Genomic DNA, 22056 nt, shown 5'->3' on the forward strand with positions numbered 1-22056 from the left:
AGCAAGATAATTGTCTCTCCAGATTATTACATATGAGTGTAATTTTTCGTCTGAAGGGCAACTCTTTCCAGTTGTGAGGGACCCAATCCTCACTTACTAAATAGAAATTTCATGCCATAAAAAAGTAAATTTTCTGGAGGAGAAAAAAAATCAATCAACTCTTGAAGAACAGAAAAGGCCCTTTCATAATTTTTTGATTAGTGGAGCACTAATGCAACATAAATGGTAACATATCCATCAAGTTAGTTTAATGTTTGTGTATAGATTATTGATTTCAGAGAGGAAGGGAGAGGGAGAGAGAGCTAGAAACATCAATGATCGGCTGCCTCCTGCACGCCCCACACTGGGGATCGAGCCCACAACCTGGCCATGTGCCCTGATCGGGAATTGAACCATGACCTCCTGGTCAACACTCAACCACTGAGCCATGCCAGCTGGACTCAAGTTAAATTTGAGTTAGTATTAAGGCAGCTGCTAGGAAATTTGTCATGGGGCAGAGGAGAAAATGATTAATTGCCAGCTAAGAGGCATTAATCATAAGTTTTTTAAGAATTCAGATAAGGAAAAGAGGTCTTCAGTCTGTAGTGGTCAGGACTGGCGTTATCTCAGCTGGGTGTTAGCCAACACTGGCCAGGTGCTCCAGTGAGAGGAAACATTGGACAGAATTACCATAGATATTGGTTTCATGTAACCTCTGTCCTCTAAATATAATGAAGAGTACAGTTGGGAGTATTTTCCAATTTCAGTATAAGTGGAAAGAAAGAACGTTATTGTAAGATATTTTATGAGAAGTCCAAGAAATACTTTAATGTAATTCAGCTCAGATAAATGCACACTCATTTAACTGGAGATTTAAAAATTTAGGAACCTAATAGTTAATGTTCAAATTTTAATATTAGACACACTAAAGGATTACTAAGTGTGCGTAGCTGATTAAAACCAGTGTTGTAGTATTGAAGCATTCTGTGAGACCTATGTTAGGAGGACAACCACTTTACAACAGTCATTCATAACCGTATCCCTTGGGGTCTGTTTGAAAGACATAAGTCTTCTCTCTCAAAAAATGATTCTAAGTATATACATATACAACTTTTATTCAGTTTTGAGGTTCATTATTCTCCTGAATTTCAGTCACGTATTCGGGTTAAAAATCCCTGCTTTACTTAAAGACTTATAAATGTAAGTATTAGGTTTGGGGCCAATTATGAATCCTTACAAATGACATCTTGACTCTGGGTTTCACTAATTCTAAGTCTTGCCACACAAGAATGGGGATCTTATGTGATGCTGGACACTATGACTGGTTTTTTGTTGTATAGAGTTTTAATGTATAGGACTAATTTTTAGTGATTATTTATTTATTTATTTATTTATTAAATATATTTTATTGATTTTTTTACAGAGAGGAAGGGAGAGGGATAGAGAGTTAAAAACATTGATGAGAGAGAAACATCGACCAGCTGCCTCCTGCACACCCCCACTGGGGATGTGCCCACAACCAAGGTACATGCCCTTGACCAGAATCGAACCTGGGACCCTTCAGTCTGCAGGCCAACGCTCTATCCACTGAGCCAAACCTGTTAGGGCTAGTGATTATTTTAGTAACTGTCAAAAAATGTACCCTGAGACAGGCAAGAAGTTGAATTTTTTATGTTCACCGCTGATATGAGTACAATACTTTTACACAGATATGACTTGAAGGATCTTGTCTTTGGTGCCGGCTGGCCCCAAATGGATTCAATGAATTGTTAAGGATAACTGTAATTAGCATGTATTCTGGAGTGGGCTGATTCTCTGGTATATTTGTCTTCCTCTTTCTAGTCCCCTTTGGATTTTCATATCAGAACAATGCATGATGCTCCCACTGTACTAGATTGTGACAGAGCTTAACATTGAGTTTCCAGGGGTAATTTGCCCAAGGTCATATGGCCAGCAAGTACCAAGAATCAATGAAGTTGTAATGTAAGCCAGTTTCTTTTGTCTAAAATTCTGTTTTATTGTTGTTGCTGTTATATTGTTTTGTTTTTGTTGGCTCTATTACATTTTGATTGTGTTGTCTTGCCTTTTGTCTTCTAAATATTTTCCCCTGCTTCAGAGCTATTTCATTTTTTAAATTTTCCAAGCTCTCATACTTTCATACCCTACATGCAATATAGAAGAACCCAGCACAGACGATAGGAATAAATCTGGGTCAATAGCCAGAAGGTGTACACCTTGATCCAGTTCTGACACATAATGGTATCTCCTTAGACAGTTGTATTAACCAAGACCCTGTGAAACACACAAGACTGTTGAAAGTCCAAAAGAGATCAAGTATGTGCAAGCCCTTGGAAATCAACAAAGTGAAAATCAAATTCAAGGGCTTATCATTGTTAATAATAATAACAAGGATAATTGATAAATGTTTTGATTTGGAGCTTAAATTCTGGAGTAATATGATAGTGTCTATATCTTCCATGTGGTAACAAACTTTGATATGTCTTAAATATTTAATCTAGAGTCGATATTAAATTTTAACATTCACTTGGCTGACACTGAAGATGAATATTCATATCCTTCTGGAGAAGAAATTTGCATTCAAGTGAGGAAGACAGGTTAACAGGTATTAAAATAGAGAGGAAATGTCCCCCAAATAGTGATTATTCCACCAGCTACAGCAGCCCTGTCTCTCCTTTTCTATAAAACTGATTCCTTGTCTTTGCAACAATCCTCCATACCGTGTACTCTAATTTTGAAGGAAGGGGGCTGAGCATGGGTAGAAGCAATCTGTTGATTTTGCCTGCCCAGAATCCTTTCTTCATTTTTCTAGTAGCACATTCCCTTTAGCCTGAGGGGCTTCCATTGCGTATAATGATCTTACCTTACAGTGCTCAAATAATGAAAGCCATGCTAATCAGAATCTTACTTGGGATTTTATGGCAAGGCAAGTGGAGAAGAAGTCCAATTTCACTAGAAGCAGTAGCTGAGTTTTGGGAGAGCCTGGACCTGCTGGGACCTCCTGGGTCATCCTGAGCAGAGAGCCTGCCGGAGAATGATGGCACCACGTATTAAGCAGAGCTGATAAAAAGAGAGAGCCAGGTTCCAGTTGATCTTGTTGACACCTCGGTTCTCAGCCATATGAAGCTAGCTCTAGCCTCTGGATTTTCCCTTTGCAAAAACCAACCAATTATTTTCTTACCTTAAACTAAATTGAGATTCTGTTATTTCAACTGACTTTTACTACTCTGGTATTATAAAAGGTTCCTGTGAATGTTCAGTTTCTGCTCTTTCCAGAAAGACTCTAGTATGAAGAGAAAGATAAAATGGCCTTCTGGCCCTGAACTGTAATTAGATCAGAAAGAAATGGTCTGGTGGAATAGTCAATCTTGATGCATATTATAACGTTTTAAAATCTGTACATAATGATTTTCCTTCTCTTTCATATTAGTTGTCCAATACGCCTTACCCTGTAATTAATTGAGTGTATTACTGATTCTTTAGGCAAAGTACAGAGAATTCTGCATGTGTAGGCAATGCTTTACAAGACTGAAGCTGCCTCCAACACACATGGCACTTATTACATTTTATGTGCTATTTTGTGACCTAGAGTTTCTTTTGGAGTGTGGCCTTTTGCTGTTGGGTGCATAGAGACATAGTTAGAAAGTTTGAGGTAAGTTTAGAATTGAATCTGGTTTGCACAGCATTCTTAAGAAACGTCCTGCTGTCAATGACATGGTTTCTAGAGTCAGATGGCAGCTTTTATTATTATAAACCAAAAAAACAGAGAGGAAACTATGTTCATGTATGCATATTGTTTACTCTTCTGATTTGAATAAGCAATTGAATGTTACCCACTATACACACCCCAGAAAGACAAAAAACAAAAACAAAACAACACACACACCGCCAAATATTCTCACTACCCATGACAATATACTCTACAATTATGAAAGCATTTCTTTAACATTCTAAGTTTTTGTTCTTTAAATCTATCCTATAAAAATGTCAATATTTCTGTGTGGATGGTTGTGGAGAAAAATGTGCTAAATTAATACTTTGTCAGAGATATGGTTAGGTGAGTATAGGGGGTATAAGGATAGTATTAAAGAAGGGGTTGTTGAAATAGGGGAATTGCCTCTATCTGTTAAATCCCAAACCTAATTTGAAGTTTTGCCTCAGCATTCCTTTCTGGCTGAGAGATTGAATGGGTCTCCAATAACAAAGGCTTCTGGCTTTCTCTGGGGAGAGAGGCAGCTCAAGTCTCTGTAAATAACAGGAATGATTGTATCTCACTTTCATTAACTCAAAAGCTCCCTCCAGACTTTGCTTTGTTCACTCAGAAAGATTTCATTGCTTCCCATTACAAAACCTTTTTGTTGGTGATAACAAGAGTACCTTCAAGAAATAAAGCACCCGTGACTATCTTTAGACTTAATTTCCAGGGACTGCTGCATACTCTTTATGGAACATAAAAGGAAAAAAACAAGTGATTTTATTCTTAATAGAGAAAAGTCTTCCATATTTTTCTCCTAGAGATTTATGTCATGCCGCTTTCTAAAAGGATCAGAAATGGCTTGGAAATTAAAACGTCATGTGAAAGAAGACATTCAAGGTTAAAGTAGATGACAGCCCATCTGAAGTAAACAAAATGCACCTCAAAGCACTTAGGCAATGAGTTCGGGTCTGAGACTTTTGCTGTCTAACATAATAAAGATAGGTTGTGGACTACATATTTTCATTCGTTGACTGAAAAACCATTCACATTCATTTCAGTGGTAGGCTTTTTCTTAGAATGACACTTTGGGAAAACTTTACCATTAGGGTCCTTGTTTACAAAATTAGGGATACTCTGTCGTATGAATAGCTAGAGAGCAAGGAATATGGGGCGTGGGAGATATTTTCTTTAGCCAAAGAAAGAAAACTTGGTGCAGTGACTTAAATAAACAAAGTGAATCTTGATGGAAAACCCAGAGGAACGCTGCTGAGTACTTTGACCACATTTCTGAGGACAGAGCTAAGTGCGGTTCTCCCCCCACCCTCACTCCCCGCCCCGATTTTTATTCAACATGTGCAAAAAAATACTGAATATCAAGTAAAACAAAGCAGAAAGATAAATTTATCGAAAGGGTTTTGACCTGCAAGCTGAGAAGCTTAATGAGTTCTGAGTTGCTCAGTCTAAGGGATTTTTATGGGATAAATACGAAAGTTATTTGGTTTTTTTCGATAGGCTGCCTAGCCTAGTGGTCTTCTTATTTGGATCAGGGTGGCTGAATCAGGGGAACAAGGAAATCCGGGGATGACAGGAGCAGACTTGGCATCCTCTGCCGATCTCTGAGCAGAGTTGTAAACTCCTGTTAGGTGAGGTTGCTTGCTACTTGATTCGTCACATTTCCCCATATCTCCACAAAACCACACATTTCTTGCAGAAGCATTAAGTTTTTATCTGTATTTGGGAACAGTGAGGAAGGACTAAGTGTAGCCTAAATGGCAAAAAATGAGAACTCAGGCTGTCAGTGGGATTTTGCAATACGTGGACAAGAGTTTACAAATGACCCATGAGCACAAAAAATAGAATGTCGTCCCTGATTTTCCTGTATATGACTTTCACACAAACAGGAGCACATTCAGGCTGTCTGGACTCACAACTGAATTCATCACAGGATTGTTTTAAACCCATTTTATTATTTTCTAATTTTTAACCTCCCATTTTTATTTTTGGCTGCTCAAAAAATGAGCTCATCTTCCAATTAACTAAGAAGATTTAAAATTAATATATTTTAGCATCCTAACCTTTTATTATCCCTTTATATTAGTTTTCTATAGCTACATAACAACTCACCACCAATTTGGCAATTTAAAACACAATAACTTATTATCTCATCGTTTCTGTGGATCAGGGCTCCATACAGGACTTAGCTAGGTCCTTTGTTCATGGTCTCACAAAGCTGCAGTCAAGGTATTGGCTAGGGCTGAATTCCCATCTGAGGTTTGAGGGTGCTTTTCCAAACTTACTGCTTGTTCCTTGTCAGAATTTTAAATTTCCTTTACAGCCACAAAACTGAGGTTCCCAGCTTACAGAGGCTACTCACTATTCTCTGCCTCTGGTCCTTTCCACAACATGTCATGTTGCTTCCAGATCAACATAAGAGTGCCCGCTGCGTCTTGCTTCTTACTTGTAGACTCTCTTTGAAAGGACTCACTTAGTTAGGTCAAACTCAACCAGGATAAATTTTCTCTTGATTAGCACAAAGTCATGTGACTAGGTGCTTTAATTACATCCGTGAAATTCTTTCATCTTTGCGATAACCCAACCCTATCATGGGAGTAATGTCCCCTCACAGTCACAGGTCATGTCCACACGCAGGGGGAGGGGATTATTCGAGGGCATGGGTCATTGGGAGTCATCCTCCCATTAGAATGCTTCCTGCCACACCCTTTCTTTCTCCTTGTCAGAATTTGTTCATCTATTTCCAGACTTTCCCTTCTGTCTCCTAGGGCTCTTTGCCCTCTTACTTTACAATGCTCTCCCTCATTTAGCTGCTTTTTAAAAAAAATATATTTCTTTTATTGATTTCAGAGAGGAAGGGAAAGTTACTAAATGTGAAATAAGATTCCAAGGGCTAAAATGCCAAGGAACCATCCTAGAGACTTACAGTTTCCTGGATATATAAAGAAAAATATTATTTTTCCTGAATATACTATTTCAGCAAATGAAAACCAAAGTTAATTATGTTTATATCAAAATTTTACTGTAAGAACTCATGTTTTAGGAAGGTAAGGCACTTACCAATCTGTAAAGAACATGATAAAACAGAGTAGAGAGAAAAAATTGGTTTCTAATTTATTTCTTCTTGTTTCCTTTTGATAAATATTCGGTATAATTAGATTATTGATTCAATTAGAAGCAATCAATTTTTAAAGATTTTGTGATTCTGTGGACCTGATAATTTAAAAGTTAGCTTCCACAAAGCTCAGGGCCAAATTTGCAGCCTTTGTTATCTTGTGCATTTGTATATATATATGGGGGGGATAGGGATAAAGGTGGGCAAGTGTGACTGTTTTCACTGCTCTGTTTCAAAAATATGCTTCTCAACCCATTGCCATGCAGACTTCAACATATGTTCTCTTCTTATGTACATTTCAGAGTGTTGTTGTTAAATGTGACTATTTATGTAGTTTAAATAATTATCAGAGGTATTTAATTAAGAAGCAGCAAGTATAGGCATTAGAGACAAAGTTAGTCTTTATGATGTACTTATATTAATTTTCTCAGAGTTGGCTTTTTTATTGCATGGCAACTGACCAGAAATAAATGGCAGCACCTCCTAAATATCCTCGCTTTTAGTTAAGAACCATCTGTTTCTTTATGATCCCATTAAAAAGTTCAAGTGCTTGGGGGGTGGGGGTTCTGTTGTACATTGCGCCCATCACAAACCACCACAATGCAAGGTTGTGATCAGGTTAGATGAGATGATTTTCTCTTCCTTCTTTTGAATAGCTCAGGTATTATATTCCTGGGACAGACACAGTTCATTTCCTTCTGTGTCCATTCTTCCTTTTGGTAATGGAACCTCCCTTTCAGGTTTTAGCTAGACATATGGTTCTCTAGCCAGAAACTAGATTTTCAGACTCTTTGGAGCTTAATTTAGCCATATGACTAAACTTCAGGCTATGGGATATAACAGAAGTAATGGTGGTTATCTTTCAGGTCAGACCCCATTAAAAAGAGCATTTCCTGTGTTCCATTCCTCTCTTCCCTACTTTTATTTTTGTGTGTGTGTGGACGGTGGAGGGGGGTGGGGGGAGGGAGGCTAGTGACCTCTGACCAGGCAGGCAAGGGCATCACTGCAGGAGACCGAAGAGCCATAGGACAGGATTGAACCTGCGTAGTTGGAGCAGAACCACTTGGGGTTACAATCCCAGATTATTTTGTGTGAGAGAAATAAACTTACATCTTGTTTGAATTGCTGTATTTTTGGGATTCTGTTACAATAGCTTAATATACACTGTAATGCAGCACTTATAGCTTTTGATTCATTTTTTATAGAAACAACATACAAAGATTATCTATGTTATTTTTTATTACCCTACAAAGCCAACATGCCAGGGCAGGGGACCATACTGCATATTTGACCAGCTTGAATATATCCTTTTAGTGTGGGTAGAGCCTTACGGCCTTCTGGAGCCAGAGCTAGTCAGTAGCTCAGTGTTCAGAGCCCAAGATATTGACCCATTTGTAAGAATGTTTCTGTAGAGACATTTCAACAGAAGGAAGAATTCTCTTATGATTGATGAATAGTTACTGGTTCTCTAGTCCAAAAAATACCAAGCCAGTAGGAGAGGTGGTACAAATCAGAAGCTCAAGTTGCAAAAACTCTACCTGGTGGAATAGAAGATCGACAGAGAAAGAGATCCACCTGGCTAGGATTGGTAGCATAAAAATTCCCGAAAGCTACAGAGTTGGCTCAGAACAAGTCAAGTGAGGTGGTGTTTACGTGTATAGTTTGAGGTGACTCTGCTAAGAAAAACGGAGGTGAGCTGCACTCGACATAGGAAACCATAGGGAAGACATAATGGCTTAATGTGTTTGTGCTGAGAGTAGCCTAGAGATTGCTCTGACAGTCAGAAACCATGGCTTACTCTCCTCCTCCCAGCTATAGAAGGAGATAGCAAGTGGGTCAAGGGTTACAGTAAGCGAGCTCAGATTGTAGAGCACATTTTAAAGTTGATGTTGGAATTTGAAAGTGCATTTTCTATTTTGGAAACTGAGTGAAGATTTTCATTGCTATATCAGCCATACGTTTTCAAATCTGTTGTCAGATCCTTACCCTAGTATCAGATCCACTAGGAAACCTGTGCCTACCTTCTGGAAGAGAGGAGAGGGTGGCATTAAATGGAGGTGAGAGTGAGTTGGATGGGTCAGTCACATTAAAAAAATCACATCATGAAAAACACCCAGAAACTGAGAGCCACAGCCAACTCAGAGTTATAACACAGTGAGTGTAATAGAGATAGTGGGGTGAGGGTATTTCTCACGCACTTTTTTGCAGTTACTGGTAGAGGAAGGTTTCTGGGTCAATGTCAGTCATGTCTGCAACCAAACGAGGAAGCATAATGGAGACTATTTTTTTAAATATATTTCATTGATTTTTTACAGAGAGGAAGGGAGAAGGATAGAGACTTAGAAACATCGATGAGAGAGGAACATCCATCAGCTGCCTCCTGCGCATCTCCCCACCGGGGATGTGCCTGAAACCAAGGCACATGCCCCTGACCAGAATCGAACCCGGGACCCCTCAGTCCACAGGCCGACGCTCTATCCACTGAGCCAAACAGGTCAGGGCCATAATGGAGACTATTATGGCCATTCAGTAATCACTGGGAGTGGCAAAAAGGAGACATAATCCAGCAGCCCCAAGAGCCACGTCCAGAGATTCTGAGTGATCAAAGGGAAGGGGTCAGGTGCTTGGGCTTCTGCTGGTGCTGCCAGTGAGGTCTGAAGGAAAGACGGCCTTGGTTACGATAGCGTTGCCCACAGTCCTCATTGTACTCCCTACTTGGAGGGGGAAAACTCAGAGTTAGTTTTGATACTCTGAATATGTTTTCATTTTAATGCTTGAGGACATAGCATAGAGAACTTTCCGGACTTAGGATTTGAGACTGATTTTTCACAGAGAACTAATGAATGTCCCCTCAGAGGCTCAGAACCCCAGTACATGATAAAAGAGCAACATTTCACTTTAAAAAGTTTTAGAATTGGTAAAAAGACATTTGACATGAGATTATGCAATAATGATTGATGAGAGGGAAAATATTATATTGCGACCTAATGACTGTTTGTGAAGTAATGTATACAGTTGGGGAAACAGATACTAGTTCCAGTGTCTCTCAATGGAAAGTAAGAATGGACTTGAAGGGAAGAGCTCCTTGCACGCAGACTTCCCCTCTAAGGTGTTGCCCTTGCTGCACTGTCATATAGCTTGGTGTAGATTGACATTATTACACAATAATATCATTTTGCAGTGAGTTACTTTTTTGCATATGTGAAAGGTAGGCTACAGATTATTTTCTTTAGGGGAAAACAAAAATGCTGCTGTACCATCATTTACTTGATTGAACTCTAATTCCTTCACCCAAGTAAAAAGGGGGAAATAATAAATGAAGGCAAAATTAGATATAGATATGGGACAATTTAATGGTTGCCTTTCTAGTATTACTTGGAAGATATTCACACCCAGGGGTTCTTCCCACACAACTTCCTTCTTTGGGCTAAAACCCTGAAGACTTGAGTTAAAATATGTTCTGAGGGGCAGTATAGAGAGATGTCATGATCGCAGCTTTTTTTTTATACTGGATCAGAAACCAGAAGTCATAATTCCCAACTTTAAATACTATTATTGTTGTTTCCCTCTCAATATAAGCATGATGTCTGACTCAGAGACTTTTGAATTAGACTGTTTCATTCTCTATGTTTGAAAATACATTTTTTCTCCATTCAATTCTTAACCTTTCATTTCACCAAATTCTTTTCATTTCCTTAATAGACAGCATAAAAAGCAACTAACTTATGTATTTGATTCTTATTATTTTGCAATGCTTTGTTAAACTTGATCTCTTATTCAAGAATAATAGCCTGATTTTCTACAGATTCTTAATGTGTATGTATGTGTTTATGTCTTTATGTAACCAATACTATTCTTTCTTATTTTAGTGGCATTACTAAACAAGTTATGATTTTAATATAATGCACATTTACATGATTATGACATATTTCCTAACATAATATTTGTATTATATTACATGTGACTTCTTTTGATAAGTTGAATATTTTAAATCATATAGAAATTTAGAAACTAATAGTCTGACTAGATGTGACACTAGTTGAATAAATACAATCAAATTTATCTCTACATTTATAAAGTTTCCTTTGCTTAATTTTGAATTTAATATATACTAATTTTTAATTATTTTCTTAATGACAGATAATTAGGGAATGATTTAAATCTTTCAACTGTAACTCACTACATACAAATAAGCACATACACATAAACAAAGGAACAATATATAAAATAATTTTAGCTTTATGCTTTTTTTACATTTACCCTGTGTCTTATAAGTTGAGGATTATTTTTGTTTTTCCTATATAATAATCAGTATTCATTCAGTATTGTTCATGTATAACATGCCTGGTCTTGAACATTGTTTCTCACTGAAGGTTGTATGAGAGATTAGTGTGGAAGCTAGTGACTCAGACATAACACATTTTAATTTATTTTCTTGAGTTACAATTCCATGCCTCACTGACCTGTTTATTTTTCTAGTTCGGTATTTAGATGTTAAATATATTATTGAATTCAGCACTCAACTTAGTTGACTTAATTGTATTGAATTATGGTTTCAAAATATTATCATGGTCATATCTGGGTCAGAGGCAGTCTTTTTGCACACATACCATACCACCTCAATATGGTAGATTAAACTTTACAAAGGGGATAGAACCTTACTAGAATTTTGTCTTGGTGGATGTCTTTATAATAAAAAATATATATGTACTGCTGTCCATTTAACTACCCTCACCCCGGCTGTTGTGGCTCAAGTCTCCCTCAAGAGAATTTTATATAATGCGAAACTAAAGCTAAAATCAAACTTATGTTGTACAATAATTGTTTTAGTCACATTTCTCTCAGAAAAACTTTATCAACTGCCTCAAGTCCAACATGTCTTTCAATTGGATTTTTCTTTGTTACTTTTTTCAAAGTATAAAACATTAGACCACCTATATTAAAATAATGTGGATAATTGTTAAAAATGTACATTCTTAGGTTTTACTAGACTTACTAAATTAGAATATTTGGAGTTGGAGCCAGAGAAACCCAGATTATTTATTAAAAACTCTGAAGTTTGAAAAACATCACACACTTGGTTATACTTATATTTATTATTTTCTGATTACTTCCAATATGCCCGTCTTCATTTTTCAAGTGGATTGCCAGCTCTTTGAATAATATGCACATCATTCCATGTACACCTCATGCTTAGCTAAATGTCCAGTATACAGCTGTGTCAAATAAACACTTGATGTTTACTTGTTGAATAAATATTGAAACATGTGTACAGCTATCATTTTATTTTTTGACCCAAAATTATTTTATGAAAGAAAATAAGATTCATCTGCTCCAGCAATATGAAATACCTTTCAACACAATGATATCAAATTTTTGCATTTGCCCTTCAGGATTTTCAAATATCACTTGAGACAGTTCTACTTGTTCCTGTGTCTAAGCACATGGCTCCTGCTTTTCACTGGTTGTAGAAAATGTAATTTCTATTTTTCCCAAAGGCCTAGAGAAGAACTAGACCCTGATTAGCAGATGTAAATCACAATCCACAATTAAGAAGGACTGAACTTCTCTTTAAAATTCTGTCACGATGGCTTCTTTACCTTTGCTGAGTAAAATAACACTATGATTGAAGAAAAAAATCAACTTAAGATTAAAAAACCAACTACTTAAAGATCCCAAACTCCAAATAGCAGTGTGAATAACTGTGCCTCATGGGTTAAACCATGCCATGTTAAAATAATTACTGATAAAATCTGGGCAAATGATGCCCAGAAAAGGCTCATTTTTCCCAATTGCCACCCTGTCGTTACCCAACCTAAGGAAGAGGCATATCTCTATATGGACTCTTTAAATGTGAGTACATATTATTTGAACACATTTCTGGGTGTGAAGACTTTATAAGTGAGGTATTTTCTCCCTTTACACACATTTTCTATAAAAAATGCAAACCACCACCACCAACAAACCCATATAAATCAGAAGACCACCATATTGTTGTCTGTGTCTCGAAGTTTTGTTTGTTTGTTCTGTTCCTTTGTTGCTTTCTATTTTATATCCCACATCTGAGTGAAGTAATATGGTTCTTATCCTTCTCTGTCTAACTTATTTTGCTCAGCATGATACTCTCAAGATCCATCCATGTTGTCACAAATGGCAGTATTCCATCTTTCTTATGGTTACCAGAGGGGGATGGGGTTGGGGAAGGTTGAGAAGGTAAAGGGACTCAAATATATGGTGATAAAAGGAGACCTGACTTTGAGTGGTGAGCACACAATGCAATCTACAGATAGTGTATTATAAAATTATACACTAGAAACATATAATCCTGTTAATTAATGTCACATCAATAAATTTAATTTAAAAATTAAAAACAGGCTGCTGCATCTTGAAGATACTGACCAAGGGTGAGTGCTATGAGTGGATGGGACCTTTTGAGGATTATCAAGATTTTATTCTCTATTATAAATGCTATAGAGCATGAACTCTAGAGACAAACTTGCTTGGGTTGAAATCCCTGCACCACCATTTTTTAGCTGTAGGGTCTTGGGCAAACTATTTAATCTCTCTTTCCCTCAGTTTTACAATCTACACTAATAAAAGACAACATTCAAATTGACCGTACCTTCACTATGCCTTAAGCCACGCCCACCAGCCAATCAGAGCGATTATATGCAAATTAACCCAATCAAGATGGCGGCCGGCAGCCACGGAGCTGGAGCAAGCAGTAGGCTTGGTTGCCCCAATGATGGAGGAAGCCAAGCTTCCCGCCTGCCGTGGCCTGCTCTGAGCTCTACTCAAAGCAACAAAGTTTCAATTATAGAAGGTAAATAAACCCCAGATACCTGCTTTCAGCCGGTCATGGCCACAGAGCTGGAGCGAGCAGGAGTCTTGGTTGCCCCTGGCGATGGAGGAAGCCAAGCTTCCCTCCCACCCGTCCTGGCCAGCTCTGAGCTCCTCTCAGGGCTACAAAGTTTCAATTATAGAAGGTAAATAAATCCCAGAATAAAAAAAAAAAATGAAAAAAAGGAGAGGCTGGGAGCTTCCATTGCCAGGGGTCTTGGCCAGCCTGAAAACGGCCCTCAACCCTCACCCAGACTGGCCAGGCACCCCAGTGGTGACCCCCCACCCTAAAGGGGGTGTGGCCAGCCTGAAAACAGCCATCAGCCCCTCACCCAGGCTGGCCAAACCTCCATGGGGTGAGGGTCCCCACTGGGGGGGGGGGGGGGCTTGACCAGTCTGCAAACAGCCATCAGCCCCTCACCCAGGCTGACCAGGCACCCCAGTGGGGACCCCCACCCTGAAGGGGGTGTGACCAGCCTGCAAACAGCCATCAGCCCTTCACCCAGGCTGGCCAGGCACCCCAGTGGGGACCCCCACCCTGATCCGGGACACCCTTCAGGGCAAACCAGCCGGCCCCCACTCATGTACCAGGCCTCTATCCTATATAGTAAAAGGGTAATATGCAAACTGACCCTAACAGCAGAAAGACTGGGAATGACTGGTCACTATGACACACACTGACCACCAGGGGGCAGACGCTCAATGCAGGAGCTGCCCACTGGTAGTCAGTGCGCTCCCACAGGGGGAGCTCTGCTCAGCCACAAGCCAGGCTGACGGCTCCCAGTACAGCGGTGTTGGTGGGAGCCTCTCCTGCCTCCTCAGCAGCACTAAGGATGTCAGACTGCAGTTTAGGCCTGCTCCCCGCTGGCAAGTGGACATCCCCTGAGGGCTCCCGTGCTGCCAGAGGGATGTCTTATTGCCAGCTTAGGCCCAATCCCCCAGGGAGCGGGCCTAAGCCAGCAGGTGGTCATCCCCCGAGGGGTCCCAGACTGCGAGAGGGCACAGGCCGGGCTGAGGGGACCCCCCCCCCCCCCCACCCCAGTGCACAAATTTTTATGCACCGGGCCTCTAGTGAGGATAATAATATACTAACTACTAACTTCATGGCATTATTATAAAGATTAAATGAATTAAGGGTTTAGAACTGTGCCCTGTATAAGCAGGGTTTAAGTGTTTGTTTGTTTTTTTACATCAATATGATCCCTGCTTCTGGCTTCATGGTGTAACTCAGGGGAAGGAGCACAAAGAGTGGACTGTGTACAGGGGGTTCTGGGCTTGCGTCTGGTCTTGTAGAGCCACAGCCTCTCTGGTTCTACAATAAAATGAGGCTTTGGCATGGATGATCCTAAAGCCCCTTATAGCTTTGAATACCCAGAAGAAAACACAGGTGATTTTTCCTGGAAATCACTACATGACATTTTCACTTTAAATCAGATGTAAGTCTAGTGGCCTGAGTGAAAAATAAAGGAAAATATGAACTATCATACCACACTTGAGGGTTTTGGTTATTTATTAGAAAGAACAGGAAAAAAGGAAAACCATATCATCTCTAAGAATGCACAGTTTCTTTTATTTTCTCCTACAATAATGTTGTTATCAAATGCCATTATTACCTATAAAAGAAAGACTTTACTTTTCAGAGTCTGAGTCAACTGCATCCCAGAAGTAATCTGGTATTCTAAACATTACTAAGACAAGTTTGTCTACTAATTTGGGAACAGCTTCTCTATAGTCACTAATTGCAATATTCATGGTCCACTCCTTGCTATCTATGCTATATATGTTTATCGATTTTTCGAATCCCTGGAATTGGTCCCATGTGCTTGCAGATTAAAGAGAGGGTAGCTTGTTTCTGAGTGGGTTTTCTGATAGTTGGCTCCTCTAATTAACACTGTTCTAAATTCCTTCCTTCAGATATTTTTGGTATACATAAGAGCTTCACAAATTACAGGAAATAAAGTAATTATTTCTCTTAGTTTTGCTACTTATTAGAAGCCAAGACTAATGGGATTTTTCTAGAGCACTAAATTCCCAGCATCTATGACATGATAAAGGGATTTTGTGAATAATTGCAAATAAGCAGTAAATATTAAATAGCATTCAGACTTCCTAGAATAATCTACTTAGTTGTTCCCAGGCTGCTAATCAAGGACCAAGTAGAAAAAACTTCGTTTAAAGCATTCTACCTAATAAAAAATTGTAACACGGCTTGGTGTTAGCTAGCTCATGGGAATAACTATACTGTTTCAATTATTGATGAACTGATTTCTGTATCAAAAAGAGTTAAAACAAAGTATTTAGACCCACCGAGTAAATTATAGTCTTCTAAACTCAATGCAGTATAAAGCTATTTATTATCACTGGAGTGAGCAATAAGATAAAAACTTTTGGTAAGTAAAAGTCCCCCTACACTCAAAAAGCTTAAATTTTACTCAGAAGTCTCTATGAAATGTCATAGACTCAGTCATGAATAACATTGAAGTTGTACTGTGAGCCTGAAACTACTTCAATATGCTGTCACAGAAATTTATGGAAATGTCCCGCATTTTACAAAAATATGTTTTACTTAACCCACGTACAAACACACCTGGGAAGTTTGTGGGAAGCGACAAGCAGAGTTGTCCGATTGTGACTCTACGACCTGACTCTGGGCTGACAGAACAGTGAACCAGGAGGGACTGGAACCAACCTCAGAGACCAGGGCTTTGGTAGGATGGCCTTGATGTCTCCAGGAGGTGGGCATCTGGATTCCAAGGCAACTCTTGTTAAATGTTGCCACCCCAAAGCCAGACTGGCTGGCATCAGTGGCTAGTGAATTCCCTCACTGACACAGATGCCCTTTGGAGACACGACCTTCACAGATGGAGACCCACAGGGTGGAGGGGGTTCCTCCAGCTGAAATCAGGGTCCAGCAGTGCCCTGCCTCTGCCATGCTTCCCTGTGGGATGACAGGAGACGATGGGAAGCTGTGTCTTCACTTCTGTCCTGGCTGACCCTGGTCTAAATAGTTTTTTTTTCTTCTAATAAAGTTTATTCTTTAACTCATGTTAATGTTTATAATATTTCCCAGACTAGCCCTCACCTTTACATGGTATGATATTTTTTAAAATACATTTTTGTTGATTTTTAAAATATTTTTTATTGATTTTCAGAAGGGAGAGAGAGAGATAGAAACATCAATGATGAGACAGTATCATCGATGGGCTGCCTCCTGCACACCCTCCACTGGGGATCGAGCCCACAACCTGGGTATGTGCCCTGACGGAATCAAACTGTGACCTCTTGGTTCATAGGTTGTTGCTCAACCACTGAGCCATGCCAGCCAGGCTGGTATGATATTTTTAAAAAATCAATAAGTAGCCTTCAATGGGACCGGTCTTAAATGCCTTCTGGATATTTGTTACATTGCTGCATACACTTAAGTCAAACTGTGTCACCATTTTATATTAAGATCACAGATTGACAAAGAACACATACATCTTAACCAAAATAAAAACAGAATGATAAAATGTCTGTTTTGGGAATTGGACATTTCTTCCAAAACAAGATTATCTTTGTTTCATATACTTGAGTACTTTGGGTATTTCACATTAAACTTCTACTATTATAGACCTAATGGCAGATTTCAGATCTACTCAGAATTGATTCAGTTCTCAATCCCAAATAATGGTTAATTTATTGACAAGAAATCAAGTTCCTTCACCATTAGTTTTGAAAATTAACTAGGGGAGTAAATCTGCTTTGCAAACTTATACATGGTACTATAAAATCAATATAAAAGACATTTGGGATATTCATTACCGTTTATTATCATCTTTATTATGGACATTGGGGTAACAAGCTTATATTATTGTCATCACCCTTAGTTTTTTAAAAAAATATATTTTATTGATTTTTTACAGAGAGGAAGGGAGAGGGATAGAGAGTTAGAAACATCCATGAGAGAGACACATCGATCAGCTGCCTCCTGCACACCCCCTACTGGGGATGTGCCCGCAACCAAGGTACATGCCCTTGACTGGAATCGAACCTGGGACCTTTCAGTCCACAGGCCGATGCTCTATCCACTGAGCCAAACCAATTAGGGCTGTCATCACCCTTAGTTTGCTGGAAAAGTGTTCTAGTCCTAACTCTTGGCTGGGACAAAGCTGTGCTTAGAACCTGTTTCCAAGACAAAGAGCAGCAGAGGTCATTATCTCCCAAGAGATTTGGTGAGTGGTATGGAAATAATGAGATTATCACATGAGGCTGATCACAGGAGTGTAACAGATAGCTGGAGAACTACTTTACTTTTGGAACTTTTTTCCTGTCAATCCCTAGATTTCTTGTTTGTTTGTTTTAGAGAGAATGAGAGGGGAAGGGAGGGAGAGAAAGAGAGAGAGAAACATTGATTTGTTGTTCCATTTACTTATGCATTCATTGGTTGATTCTTATATGTGCCCTGACTGGGGATTGAATGTGTAACCTTGGAGGCTGGTAATGATGCTCTAACCAACTGAGCTATCTGGTCAGGGCAACCCCTGGTTCCCCCCCCCCCCCCCCCACTTGTGGTTCTACTGATGTGTGATCGTGACACTCTTGTACACTTCCCAGGCTATGTTGCAGGAAATTTCTTTCTTTGTGTTACTGGGGCCAAAGATATGAATAAAGTCGGGTTTAATGTCTTTTTCTCTTGTAGTAAATATGTCAGCAAATCATATTGGCTTTACTTGGTGATAGTATGTTCAAAGTCAGAACATTTTCTAGCATCTCCACCTACCATTGTGATCCAAGCCACTAACTTTCTTGCCTGGATTACTGCAATAACCTCGTAAATAAATGTTCTTTAACCTTCTACCTTGGCTCCTAACAATATATTTTTTTTAAAACATGAATCAGATCATATAATTTCTTTGCTCAGAAGTGGCAAGGTGGGGAGTATTGTAAGACTAAACCCTGAACCTTAACCTGTGGAATTTAAAGTTAGGGTAGAATTAAGTTGAATTGTAGGATACCCTGCTGGCATCTGGGAACTGCTTGGTGGTGTGTATGAAGAAAACCCCACCTCACAGTGAAATTTAAAAATATACTTAGCCCTGGCCAGTGTTGCTAGGTGGTTAAAGCACTTTTTTTTTTTTTTTACTGGTCCTTGGACCTAAGGGTCTCAAGCTTGATTCCTGGTCAAGGGCATGTATGTGGGTTGCAGGTTCAATCCCCAGCCCCATTTGGGGCTCGTGTGGGAGGCAACCAATTGATGTTTCTCTCTCTCATCATCGATGTTTCTCTGTCTCTCTCCTCCTCCCTCTCTACCTCTTTTCTTCGTTCCCTCCCTTCCACTCTCTAAAAATCAATGGAAAAAAATATCCTTGGGTGAGGATTAACAAAAAATAAATAAATAAAATAAAAATACACTTAAAATTTTAAATCAGTAATACTTTTACATTTCTAAAAAAATCAAAATGTTGTACCAAAGCACACTCTGAGACGTCTCAATCTCTGTGTTCCTATCACTTGTATGTATTTCATCCCAAAACAACTTTATTTAATAGTTCCTTATATAGTCTCCGGTATGTCTTCATGCCATTATTAAGCAAATAAAGATACAAATTCTTAATCATCCCTTTTCTACATATGCAGTGTTTTTCTCATTTAACAGGATATTCTGAATTTCTGCATATTAGTACATTTTTAAAAAACCTAGCTGCACAATATACCATGGAGGCTGTACCAAAGTTATATTAGACTAGAGGCCCAGTGCATGAATTCATGTATGGGTGGGATCCAGCTGATCCGCCTCAATTGGCGCCAATTGGGCTGGGCCAGCCTGAGGGGGTGGGGAGGAGGGGACGCAGGAGGTTGGCTGGCTGGCCCTGCCCCCGATTGAGGTGACTGGGGCAAGGCTGGTCAGGAGGAGGGGCCCCGGGGCAGTTGGCGGGCCGGCCCTGCCCCCTGGTCGAACTCCTGATCTAACTCCCGGTGGAGGGGACAATTTGCATATTAGCCTTTTATAGTCCCCTCTGCTGAAGTGTAAGTCTTGTCAAGCCAAAATAAAATTCATGTTTTAAATAACTGATTTTAAAAAAAATATATTTTATTGATTTTTTACAGAGAGGAAGGGAGAGAGAGAGAGAGAGAGAGAGAGAGCTAGAAACATCGACGAAAGAGAAACATCAACCAGCTGCCTCCCACACACCTCCCACTGGGAATGTGCCCACAACCAAGGTACATACCCTTGACTGGAATCAAACCCGGGACCCTTCAGTTCTCAGGCCAACGCTCTATCCACTGAGCCAAACCGGCTACGGCTAAATAACTGATTTTGACTGTCAAGTCAATGAGCATCAAAGCAAAAATCAGGGAAATTGGAAACTCGTTCCTTATTGCATGTAGCCTAGAATTATATATAGGTACCAATTTTATTTTTGCATTTTTTCAAAACTAAGGTAAGATAAATGACAGTGTTATGACAGCCTTGCAGAGCATGCATTACACTTCTTTGAAAGGATGTTCTGTTCTAAGGAAGGTGGCTTATATTGTGTGATTATAGATTGAACATTGATTCACTAGCTACAGAGCTCTTGGCTTTTATATCTTCTCAGTTTTTGACATTTTTGTAATATCTTAGCTACATTCATCTTCAGGGGAAATGCAGTTGATTCATACATTGTTCTACTGACATTTTGGCATGCTGATAGTATCTTTAAAATCACTAAATTCCATTATACATTTCTAACACTGCAAAACAATTGTTTTTTAGAAGAGGGTCAAAGCTAGCTATACCTGAAAACGTGAAAATGGATTTATTTGGTGTCACATGTCCAAGTTTCAAATTTGTCCTTTGATGGAAGAGAGGAACTAAAATTTTAGACTTTTTAATAAAACACTATTGACCGTAGCTTTAAAAAAAATTCTTCAGCTGCCTTAGCTGAAGATATTTTGCTCAACACTGCATTTAGCAATACAATTCAGAAACTTCCCTGATTTACATTTTCACAAAAGGCAATTTGACACCTATAAAAAAATACAAATGCGAATGTCAGTAAAGATTTAGACCTGGGTGGTGAACATATGGCCAGCAGTCTCATTAATAGACAGAAGGAAGAGGAACTCTTTCCACAGTGGGATTGTGGAACTTCTCTGGGGGAGCTCCGTGTTGTCTCCTCAGTTCAGCAGCGGATAGCAGTCAGTGGGAGGTGAGGAAGGCGTGGTCCTGTCATCCACGCAGACATGCTCCAAGAATTTTAGAGGATGCCTTTTTAGGCTTTTCCTTGAAGGTCATAGGTCTACCATTTCTAGAAGGAAATTTAAGACAGAAATTTTAAAAAAATTATTAGATTAATCATCCCCACTAGGTTTTCTAAATCTGAAAATGAATTTTTTTGGTAATCATGGAGCAAATATGGCTATCATCTTTTCAACAAATTAATGAGGTGTCAACAATTTTGGAAGTATTGAATTTTGATGATGTGAGTGTAAGAAGAATGTGAAGTGAACATGACTCAGAACTTACTAGAGATGCATTTGAAATCTGAAATATTTATAAGATGGATATATTCTAATTTATACACATTAATTTAATTGAAGTCCTCTTATTTAAACCAAGATGATGTAGAGTAAAAGTTTGGGTGCTGTGATTAAATCTTATGACAATTTCCAGTAAAGTTGGTTTCACTATCCCTTTATTCTTACTTCTATAAATATTCATGAAATAACAAAGATGAAAATGAAAGGCCCTTTGAATCTAAGTGGTAAAAGTTGATGGCTATTTTTACTGGTATAATTGAAGGTTAATCTGCATTTAACTAATTACCCTTTCTCTCATTCACAACATTCCTTCCAAGGACCAGCTCCATTAAAATATATGTTCCATTTCTAAGCAGGCAGAAATTGTTCTCATTATGTTTGGATAAAATGTAGTGTGGGCCCAGCCAACATGGTTCAGTGGTTGAGCATCGACCTATGAACCAGGAGGTCACAATTCGATTCCCGGTCAGGACACATGCCTAGGTTGCAGGATTGATTCCCCAGTGTAGGGTGTGCAGGAGGCAGCTGATCAATGATTCTCTCTCATAATTGATGTTCCTATCTCTTGCTTCTTTCCCTTCTTCTCTCTGAAATCAATTAAATATATATTTTAAATTTTAGTGTGGAATATTCATGTTCTGATAGTTCTCAGTGATTTTTTTTCTATTTTCAAGTTTCCTGGAAAATCGTGTAAGTAGATTTTAATCTCAATGGCAGAATATCAGGAATCCTACAAGTATTCACTGGCACATTCCAGCCAAATTTAGAAATCTTGTTGGTTCCCATGAGTTGGTGACAGATGATATAAACAAGGCCAATAGGAAATTTCCTTTATATTCATGCAGTATTCAGCATAGCATTTATAGGCCTGAAATTTCACCGTATATGGGAG

Source organism: Myotis yumanensis, unplaced genomic scaffold (assembly GCF_028538775.1).
Source record: "Myotis yumanensis isolate MYYU_CA2020_CCGP unplaced genomic scaffold, mMyoYum1.0.hap1 SCAF_8, whole genome shotgun sequence".
NCBI lineage: Eukaryota > Metazoa > Chordata > Mammalia > Chiroptera > Vespertilionidae > Myotis > Myotis yumanensis.